At 34.5% G+C, this 10,835-nt stretch overlaps 1 pseudogene; it reads left to right on the top strand.

Annotated features, from left to right (window-relative positions):
• Positions 1-1,746: 1,746 nt before the first annotated feature.
• Positions 1,747-1,847, top strand: LOC123631149 (annotated as a pseudogene).
• Positions 1,848-10,835: the final 8,988 nt, after the last annotated feature.

The following is a 10,835-nucleotide window of genomic DNA, read 5'->3' as shown; positions in this document are numbered from 1 at the left end:
GGGCTAGAGTGCAGTGGCATCAACACAGCTCACTGCAACCTCAAGCTCCTGGACTCAAGAGATCCTCCTGCCTCAGCCTCCTGAGTAGCTGGGACTACAGGCCCGTGCCACGACGCCCTGCTAATTTTTCTGTTTTTAGTAGAGATGGGGGTTTTGCTCTTTCTCAGGCTGGTCTTGAACTCCTCAGCTCAAGCAATCCTCCTGTCTTGGACTCCCAGAGTGCCAGGAGAAAAACAAAGGATGTCAATAATTAGCAAAACACTTCTGAGATGCTGGTAATTAAAGAGACCATAAAAGAATATGAAAGACAATTTAGATGCTAGTGGGAATGCATGCAATAGATAACTTTCTCAGATGGTGGTTTAAAGACCACCTGCATAAAAATTCTCCATAGATTTGAACTCAGTGGGTCTGAAGTAGGACTCAGGAATCTGCATTGTGAATAAGTACCTGATATAATTCTTATGAACACACTAAAATTTGACAATCACTGATTTGGACACAGGTTATTCAAAGGTGAACAACTGTGCAACCAAAAAGCTTACTTAAATATGCATCTCAGGAATAGGAGCACATAATCTACATTTTTAAGAAGGGGAAGAATCTGGTAGAAAAATTTACAGCAAATGGTTTCAAATATTTTATGATTCAACATCAGTTCCCAAAGAGGACAACATAGAGGTACTAGGAGAACATTTCTAACATGAGAGTAGACGAAGAGCCAGGGTGCCAATAAGAAAGAAATTGTACAATTGTTCATCAATGGTCAGGGATTAAAAAGCATCTTTCATATTTTATTGACAGGTCAAGAAAGAGAAAAATAACTCTGACTTAAATCTGGTCAGGTAAATTTGGTGAAAGAAAATTTTATAAAAGGGCTGTTTCCACTACTGCAAAACTGGTAACACAATATTTCCTTACTAACAATGTTAGCAGGATTCAAGTTTACATTGAAAGTATGTTCTACTGACACATTCTATCAGTACTTAGAAGTTCGATTCATAGGATAAAAACTGACAGATAATTCATCATTTATAACTAGATGTTCTATTTATATTTTCGTTTCAAGAGATTCTTAAAATGGTTTTACTGCAACTTTCCCCTAAAAGATATTTGACATTCAGAGTGTGCCCATTTCTATTCTAATTACCATCTGACCTTCGATGTGTCTAAGTGGAGCAAATGTGGCTAAATGCAGTTCTTACATATTTCTAGAAAAGTCTACTACAAAGGAACATAGATTCTTCCTTCACAGGCAATATAATAATTCATTCACAAACTCAAATACGTTTGACATGGAAAGCCTAAAGGCAAGCCACAACATTGGCAAGGCAAACACTAAATATTTCTGACAGCAAAAAGTTTCTCTTCCTTCCTGGCAACCCTCTCTTTCATGACAGAAGCCAAATGAAGCTTTCTGACAAATGACTTCATGTGTAGACATGACATGCCATTTTTTTCCCCCTCCTCTAGATATCTGGACAGATTCCAAACTGAATTTCAGGAGAAGCTTTAAACATGAAACTAAGGCTAGCCTATTCTAAAATCCATTCTTTTCCCTAAATGGAAATCTGACAAAACAGGAAGGAAGTACACAGTAGCATAGAGAAGTTCTGTGGCTTAAGTATTTACTGGTAACAGACCAGCTCTTCATGACTATGTAATAAAATGCAGAACTTCAAATTTGAGAAGAAAACAAAAAAGTATGCCTTAGGTTACCAAGGCCCTGGTAATTTTAAGGGCTTCATGCTCGCTTCAGTACATATACTAAAACTGGAATGATACAGAGAAGATTAGCATGGCCCCTGCACAAGAATGACATGCTTTATAAAAAAAAAAAAATTTTAAGCGCTTCAAGACACATGATACCTAGAGGAATAAGAAACAGGAAAATGGCTTTTCTTTATGCTTCTTCATATAAAAATCCCCTTCCCTGCCCCATATGACCAAGATCTAAGCCACCTAAATTATACAAACACTGGAAGCAGTTTTGTGATTGCACATAAAGATTAAGAAACACGAAGATTTTTTGAGAAACAATAAGAATTCTGGTTTGGTTTGAGAGAACTAGTGGAGGGAAGAATTGTTTTTTGCTTGCCATAAGATCTGAGATAATCCTAAATATAAACAAACAGTGGGTTGCTAGAATTGGCAGTCAATAACCTATTACCACACGTACCACAAGCCAACAAAAGAAAAAAAAGAAAATGAATCATTCACTCATTGACTTCTTTCCCTCTCTACCCCACTGCTATTGAAACAAGAGGCCTTTTCAGGTAACAATTAATTAACTTTTAAGGTATCATAAAGATACAGTAGTATATCTAAGTGCCTAGTAAATGCTGTAATACCAAACAAATACAAAGCACTATTATCTAGTTTACTTTCTTCCCAAAAGCAGGTTGAGACCCACAGTAAGTCATGAAACCACTTTTATGGGTCACACCTGGTTTTTTAAACAAATGAACTACAAGAGAAAACATTGAAGTACATTGTAGTACTTTTGTTTGTATGTCTGTGGGCAATACACACACATATACAAAATAGGAATGTCACTATAATGAAATTAATCAGTGGCTTTCTTGCTTAGATATTATTTCAGATATATTTTACCAGCCAATGAAAACAATTAGAACTCTTGTTAAATAAAATAGTGAGGTAGGTGGGACATTAAAATGTGTGTCATAATTTGATCCTAGGAACGTCAGCAACTTCCTTAAGTGCTAAAATTATCAAGTCGAAGTCTGATACTTCAGATCCTCAAGGGTTGTTAAATAACCATACCTTTCAAGGATAGATGGATATTGTAAGTAGGCTTAGGAACTCCTGTTTGAAAAATACGGTGCTGGATTGGAACCCTAAAATATCGATAGCTGTAAACACATAGCCCCGTATCTCTCATTCTCTAAAAGCAAAACTTCATGCAGTGATGTATCTCAGGTATAGCCAGTGAGTAACAGACTTATAACTAGAACACATAACATCTGGTTTTCAAATCCACTGTTGCTACAATAGGATGCTTATTGAATCCTACGTCCTGTTGAGTTATTGTAAAATTTCTGAGAATTTTTGAGCTAAGGGTACACAATTGCCACTTTAGCTCCATGAATGCCTACTATGAGCCTGATATTTTAACTTATCTCCCCAATTCCCATCATTATCATTTTTTTAAAATCTTGAGGCCAAGCCTTTAGTAATATCTTAGCAATCAAGGATCAAGTAAATGTCCTCATGAAATATCTTATCCAATTTTTATTTCCAAGTTACCCCTAGTTTCATACCTAGAAGTATTATGGTATTTTGATTTTCAAAAATGTACTTGAAGGGTGAGATTATGGGTTCAATAACTTACTGAGCCAGGTGGCTTATATATTGTTACTGGCTACCAATCTACCCTTAGCCTTGGCCAAACTTTCCTCAAATTTGTAGCACTAATAATTAGGAAGGGCTGTGAAAAATCAGGTACCATCAGAAAAACAATTTTCTGGTGGTTAAAAACACCATCTTTTAAAGAACAAAAAGAAAAATTCTAATGGAAATTCCTGTCTTGTGGATAGTCTCCACAGTGTGCTACCCACTATGTGCTCTTGAACCTGACCCAATTCCTAAAACCTCAAGTGATCTCATTTTAAGTAACTGACCAGGATGTTCTTGTACAAACACTGACAAAGCACGTTTTTACCGGCATGCATTTGCCCATTAAACACCACCTTTTAGTTTGCTATAACTTTTTAAAACTTTCATTCCACAGGTTAAGTGCCTACTAAATGCCAAGGCCTGTGACAGGTTCTAAACCTACAAAGGTGAATAAGGTATAGTTCTCTGCCTTTAAGGATTTCCTCACATAGTGATGGAAACATAATAAAAAAGCTAAAATGCAATACAGACAGTGGTAGGGATCATATGAGGAAATACATGAAAAATGGATAGAGATTAACCTATGGTTTGTAGATACAGAGCTACCAAGAAAACGTCACTTAAAAGCTAGCATTTGAACACATGGAGATAGGACAACATTCAAGATGGTGGGAACAGTATGAATAAAAACAAAAGAACTGGAAAAACACAGGGTTTGTACAGGGTAGCCATGATAATTGACTGTGACTGCAGCTTATGATACCTGAAGGGAAGTAGTAGAAAATAAGTATGGAGAGAGGTTGATATGACCTTCAGGAGAGTCTTGAAAGACAAAAATTTAAATGATTTCTGTATATCGATATGCTAATATATTCATTTAAAACTCTCCTGGATTGACATTCATTTAATAGAATTACTACACTAATATCACCTGAATACTTCCTAAATACTTGGCATCATTCTAAGCATGTTACATGTATTAAGCATGTAATACGAATTCCAAACTCATCAGGTCAGTTCTATTATCATCCCCATTTTACAGATGGGGCAGAGAGGGTAAGAAATTTTCACCAAACCATCCCTCTTCACAAAAAACCCTGGCCATACCTACACATTCTAAAGCTAGCAGTATCTTCTCTGCTGTCCCTCCATGATTTTTAAAGCTATCATTTCTTATGGGGGAATTGGAAAAATCTAAATCCTACAAGTAACTCGAATGACTTAAGTCTTTGAAAAATACAAGATATCAAAGGTAAGGGATTATTAAAAATGAAGCAATAAAATCACACATAACCACATATTCATTAAAAACTCAGAATGCTGAAACTAACACATAAATGTTGTATTTCTGCATATATTACTTTTTTCCTGAATCGGTAAAAAGATATCTTTGTAACTCAAAGCTAGCATTATAATGGGAGAACTTTTAAATACCTAACTATATAAATGAGATCAAAGATAGTCTTGATGTATGTTAACAAAATGACTCCGATTTCATAAGCTCACATACTATATACTAAAACAAAGGTTTCAAAAGGGTTAGGTTTTAAAAAAATAGACTAAAAAGTAGAATCAAAAAGAAAAGAAGGAAAAAATATTTACTACTGTGCTTGGTATTTAACTGATTATGTAAAAGACTTGAACTTTTCCCTTGCTAAACAGCAGGAAAGTGAGCAGAAAACTTTTTTTTGTAAAGCCTTAGGAAAAAAGGCAGGAGTGGGTTGGGGGACGGCAGTGGCGGGAGAACTATAGGAGGTCAACAGGTGAAATTAAGCTCTTGCTCTTGAGAAACACTCAAAAGTTAGCCTATTCCATGACTTGATAATTCCAATTATTAAAGTACTTCCTCATACTGAACATTTCATCTGCTGAAATAGAAGTGATTTTTAAAAATAAAGCAATTAACATCCTTAACTGGATTTTAGATATTTAAAGAATAACAGCTAAAATTCATGTTCCATAAACATACATCTGTTTACTTCTCTACATTCTATTAAAACCAAACTAAAACAAAACACACTAAAATTAGTCCACACAGGAAGAGCGGAAAACCAAAGATATTTCAGCTCATATATATAATAGCCCTTTAAATACATATACATACAAGAGGACTTAAAAAAGTTCGTGGAAAAATGGAAGTGAAAGATTTAAAAAAATAAACTTTATTTCTCAACATAAGCTCCATCAAGTTCAAGACACTTGTAAGCAATGATACCAGCCATTTAGTCCATCCCTAAAGAACTGAGGGTCCTGGGAATTTAACCATGTCAATGAAGTCTTTTTCACATTATTAACTAAAGAAAAATGGGCGTCCTTTAAAGATTTTTTACGATTAGGAAACAAAAAGAAGTCAAGATGAAAGATGGATGCCTAATCATTTCCCACTGAAATTCTCCCAAAATTGCCCTCAATTGATGAGAACTGAGCAGCACTGTCCTGGATGGAGAATGACTGGTGAAGCTTTCCTGCTAAAACTTTGGCTAATGTTATTGTTCTTTGGCCCACCAGAAAGTCAACAAGCAAAATTCCTTGACCATCCCAAAAATCTGTTGCCATGACCTTTGTTCTTGACTGCTCTGCTGGACCACTTTCACCTCTTGGTAGTCATTGCTTTGATGGTGCTTTGTCTTCAGGATCATACTGGTAAAGGCATGTTCCATCTCCTTTTATAATTCTTCAAAGAAATGCTTTAGGATCTTGATCCCCTTTGTTTAAAATTTTCATTGAAAGCTTTGCTTTTGTCTGCAGCTGATCTGAGCACAAGAGCTTTGGCACCAATAGAGTGGAAAGTTTGCTCAACTTTAATTTTTGAGTCAGAATTGTGGAAGTTGAATCAGTTGAGATGTCAATGGTGTCGGTTGTTTCTGCTGTCAATTGTCAATCCTCTTTAATTAGGTCACCAACAAGATTAATTTTTTTCCTTGCAAATTGATGTGGATGGTCTGCTGCTGCAGGCTTCATCTTCAACATAGTCTCCTCCCTTCTTAAAACAAGTTATCCATTTGTAAATTGCCATTTATTCCTTTGGAGCACTGTCCCCATAAACATCTTTTAAAGCATCACGGATTTCACCATTTTTTCACCCAAGCTTCACCATAAATTTGATGTTTGTTCTTGCTTAAATTTTAGCAGAATTCATGTTGCTCTGATAGGGGCTTTTTTCAAACTGCTGTCTTATCCTTCTTTGTGCCTCAAACTAGATCCTGTTTAGACATGTTATAACAAGTTAGTATGAGTTTATTTTGGTACAAAAAAAATTATAACATGCTCTCATAAAACTGTATTTTTTTCAATAATGAAAAACTAACCTCTCCTTAATTTACTGTGAGAATCATCTGGTATTCCTGAATTTTAAATTCAAGTTAAGCTTTAAAAATCAGAAATATGAAAGCCCTGATAAAAGCACCTAAGTCTAACAGAATGGAATTAAAAGTCAAATCAAAATATAGAAACAATGTAAGGTCCAGCATAATGCCTTGTCCCAGTAAGTGACCCCATAGATAATTTGACAAAAGGAAGAATAGATGCTTACTAGACAGCTCAAGCTCTAACTCCAATGTTTAAAGCAGATTTCATCTTCTTTACCAACCAGTGGCCACCCCTGACTTTCCAAATCAGTTAATGGTACTGTTTGTTCCCCCCATTCTTAAAACTTGAGAGAGTGTTTTGGTTTTCTTCTTTACCCTGACAACTGGAGATCAAATGCTGTCAACTCTTCCTCCCAACTCCATGTCTTGCTTACCTATTCCTTTTTTTCTCTAGATGCTACTCTAGTTTCACCTCATGCTGACATCACTTCAACAGTATCTTGTTTCTTTACCTCCAATTCTATGTCATTTCTTTAGTCACTTTGGACACTGTTTCTAAATAATTTTCCAACAATATTATTTTGTGTACATCATACCTTTCTGTCTGTTCAAAAACCCTCTGCAAAACTAAAATTAAAAGGGAAATCCATATGGAAAAAATATGTGCAAGTTACTACTAAGAATTATATAATAAACAATTAAGAAGCAAAATATCAAGACTCTAATATAATTAGGAAGTCTGAATATACAATTTGTACAAGAATCAGTAAGTGAAATTATAGAAAAAGGTCCCACCTTACTAGTCAACAAAAATCTTACCAAGAAAAAAAAGAGCTCAACGTATTTTGCACCTATTAATAAGTTAGCAAAAATGATAACTACAGACTACACCATGCCAGTATCTCAATTCACAAGGAGGGTGATAGTGTAATTATAACTCTTTTGAAAAAGAATACAATGTTTCAACAGTCATAAAAACGTTCCTACAATGACCCTTTAAATCAATCTTAAAAGAACAGTTAAAAGACAGAAAATACTATATATATATAATACGAAAATTGTAGCACAATACTAAAGAACTAGAAATCTACATGGTCAAGCAACAGAAAAATGTTAAAGATAAAACAGCTTGATGGGATATTTTCAGACATTAAAATTACTATGGAGACTGCAGTCACGCTGAATGCTTGTTACAATGTGAAAGGAACAAAGGAAAACAAAAATTACTCTAAGACTAAAGAAAGAATATGCTTACAGACAAGGAAATTTTAAAAATCTGTTAGAGTGGGATTAAAAGTAATTTTATTTTTTTAGTACCATTATGATTTATAAGTTTGAAAATAAGACAAAACAATCTTCAATTTCTGTTCAAACCCCAGCTTTCCAGACCCCCTGGAAACCTGTATAGAGAGCAAATACCCCAAGACTCTGATGTGCAGCTAACTCTACCAACACTGACAGGTTGGCCCCACACAATTTTCCCAACGATATCTTTAGCCAGTCATTCTTTCTGAACTAGTTTACCCTCTCCCAGACATAGATTTCCTTATATTCTTGCTCACAGCCTTCCCTCCAATTACGGTGCCTTCTTTTCTTCTAATTTTATAGATTATATTTCAGTATCCTTGAAAAGCCTTCAATAACCATTACATAAATTTCTTTCTGCTCTGCTTTCTAAAGCAATTTATGTCTTTTCAAAAAATCACTAGATCTGATTATATACAGAACTTCGACAAATCTATTATCACGAGCCACTATTTAAATCTTTAAATAAGGTTATCTAAATTGCTTGTATCTTTTGAAATAACTACTAGATTAACTTTCTACATGTTAAATTACGTTCTCGCTTTTACTGACAGTAAGCTCCTTGAGCACAGATCCTTGTAAGGGAAAGCTATTAGGTAACCCATATCCACTTGAGTCCAATTCCTAAAATATGCTGTCATTCTAGTTTGAATTATATGTGAAAGAAAACCATTATCTATGACTCCATGTGGCCATAAGATCAGAACCAAAATTTAATAGGGCAAAAGACCATACAGAGACTGCAAAGTCTGCTTTGGTTACAAGTAAATTATATAACTTTCAAAAACATAACTGAATCTTTAGGAAAGCAGCTACATTCACCATAGCAATCAGTTCCTTTCAACATACACTGACGTTTACAGAAATAACTACACAGTTGGACAAATTCTATTTTTTCAGAGGACACACACACACACACACACACACACACACCCCGAAACCAACTGATTACTTAAAGGTGGTTTAAGTAAAATTACGTACCATAAATAGAGTTTTCACAACAGACTGCAGATCCAGGTCTTTAAAAACAGGGACACCTTGCCTCATTTTCCCACATATCCGTCTCACTCTAAAAGACAAACACTTCTTTTGAATATGTTATAGCTCAGACATTCAGAACACAGACTGTCCTAAAAAAAAATAAAAATAAAAAAAATTTATTTCACTCCTAAACACTCTGATAAGCTCTCCCTCTATATGTAAAGCTTTTGGAGGGCAAAAAAAAAAAAAAATCAAAAACATGTTCATATTGTCCTGCGATAAAAATTGGGAAGTTATACACCCTCATTTGAACACTTGATCAAACAAAACATTTTTCTTTCAATATAGCTTTAAGTCATAAAAATATTAAAAATCTGACAATTATTAGTTTGTGCTCCTTGAAATAGGTTGCAAAACTACAATTCCCTCATAATTTCATTCATGTATACCTAAGAGATGGTCTAGTAACTGTTAATATTCATTTATAGTCACCTTCCACTAAGATACAAAATCCTTAAAAATGACTGAGGAATAAAGTCTTAAAAAACTAGTATTGACACATTCTTAATGGTTCTCTAAATCAATATTTTATTAGCAATTACAAATCAATTCTGTATAAAGTACTTGGGAATATTAAATTGGAGGTTAAAACAACTTTGGGGAACATCACTCATTTTTAGTCAAGAATTACTATTAAACTTAAGTTGGCTTATTGCACATATTTTGTATACAAATGTGCATACATATTCATAAGAAATATTTACAGAGCACCTATCATGCATCAGGTAGGGGAACACAGCTATGATTAAACAGTTGTTGCCTCCAGGAAACAAAAATTTCATACTGGATTAGCCAGGTATGGTGGTGGGCACCTGCAGTCTTAGCCACTTGGAGGCTGAGGCAGGATGATTGCGTGGGCCCAGGAGTTTGAGGCTGCAGTGAGCATGATGGTGCTACTACACTCTAGCCTGGGCAACTGAGCAGGACCTTGTCTCAAAAAAAATAAATAAATAAATTCAAAATAAAAAAATCTCAAACTGGATAAGAGCCAAACAACTGCAAAGAAAGGGCGGTGAAATGCATGTAAAGGTTCTGATGAGTACAAAAGCACTGAGGGAAGGAATGCATACGAAGATGGAAAATTTTAAAGCAGGCCACAGGGAAACATAAATTAGTTAAACTCAACTAACTATACCATAAAAACAATTTATTCTTTGTATCCCTAAACATCACTTCTGTGTAGCAAAACATTTAAATGTACAGTCAACTATTCTAAAGTGAAAAAATTAGTTTTAAAAAGTCACTCCTGAGGTCCAAGAAAAATTTTCATATTTATTTCACTATATGTATAATTCAAGTATTATAATTATATTTGAATAAACAGAGATCGAGGAAAGAAAATTCAAAATTTAAGGTAAAGAAAAACCAGGAAATTGGGGGAAAAAATAAAAAGAAAAAGCACAACAAATATAAGTGCAATAAGAAAAGCTTTCTAATGGATAAGTGTACAAGTATCCAAAGCCTTAAATGTACAATACAATCCCTTCGGCCTTTTATTTCCACTTCTGGTAACTTATTCCAAAGAAACAACCAGGGATGTGAATGAAGATTTAGATTCCCAGAAATTTTAGCCATTGATGTAAGTTCTTGTATTTTGCAAAGCACGTACAAGGACATTCACTGACGTAACATTGCTATTATGGAAAAATAAACAGGTTATATAAATTATGGTATATTTATCTTACAAAACACTATGAAGATAAGAAAGATGCTTATATACAACATATTAGTGACATTCCCAATGTTTTTCATGAAGAAAAAAAACCATGGGTAACAAAATGAGTGTAGTCCGAAACCGCAGCGTGAATTTTAAATCATTATAAC

The sequence above is a fragment of the Lemur catta genome, chromosome 1, assembly GCF_020740605.2.
Source record: "Lemur catta isolate mLemCat1 chromosome 1, mLemCat1.pri, whole genome shotgun sequence".
In the NCBI taxonomy this organism is placed as follows: domain Eukaryota; kingdom Metazoa; phylum Chordata; class Mammalia; order Primates; family Lemuridae; genus Lemur; species Lemur catta.
Note: the sequence above shows the minus strand (reverse complement) of the source record. Positions and strands in the feature narration are given on the sequence as shown.